We start from the raw sequence: 752 nt of genomic DNA, 5'->3' as shown, positions 1-752 counted from the left end.
CATCTCCATATACAAATAAGAATAACAAAAGACTAGGCAAATTCAACTAGACTACTACAAACTCTGACATCACCTAAAAGACTGAATGCCACTATACAGGACTAAAAAGTAAAACATGACTAATTGACTCAAAAACATAAAATGGCTCCTCGAGCAGCTCCTGAATGCAGTGATCCTGGGGTGTATGTCATGCTCAANTATTTCAGCCGATAATGATTAAATATAAACTGGCGATCTTTCAGCCGACACAGAGATTTAAATGCAGTTGGCGATATTTCAGCCATGCAAAGATTTGAATAAAGTTGGCGATATTTCAGCCATGTAGGATTTAACTAAAATTGGCGACATTTCAGCCATGCAGGCGGAGACAATGCTTAGTCTCGGAAGGCAGAAAGGTAGCCTTATGCAATGCAAGAAAAATCCATACCTGTATGAGAAAACTTAAACCAACACTATGTGAGACAATAACATTCCCTACTAGACACATGCAAGACATGATTGAGGTTATTTTTGCAAAGTGGCTTATTTGGCCAAAAGATGGCTGGAAGTGCAAAATTTGGCTAAGACCCCGCAAAGCCAAGAACCTAACATTTACTAGGAAGACCAGACCCTATGTGGGTTGCCTACGTATCACGCCCCGAAAGACGAGAATCGGGTATGCGTAGTTCGAGCAAACAAAACGAAACCAACTAATTTTTAAAAACAAATCCTTTTCGTCTTTTTTTTTTCGTTTTTTCATTTTTCTTCAAAAA

The sequence above is a fragment of the Nicotiana attenuata genome, unplaced genomic scaffold (assembly GCF_001879085.1).
Source record: "Nicotiana attenuata strain UT unplaced genomic scaffold, NIATTr2, whole genome shotgun sequence".
Lineage (NCBI taxonomy): Eukaryota > Viridiplantae > Streptophyta > Magnoliopsida > Solanales > Solanaceae > Nicotiana > Nicotiana attenuata.
This window is presented reverse-complemented; position numbering follows the sequence as displayed.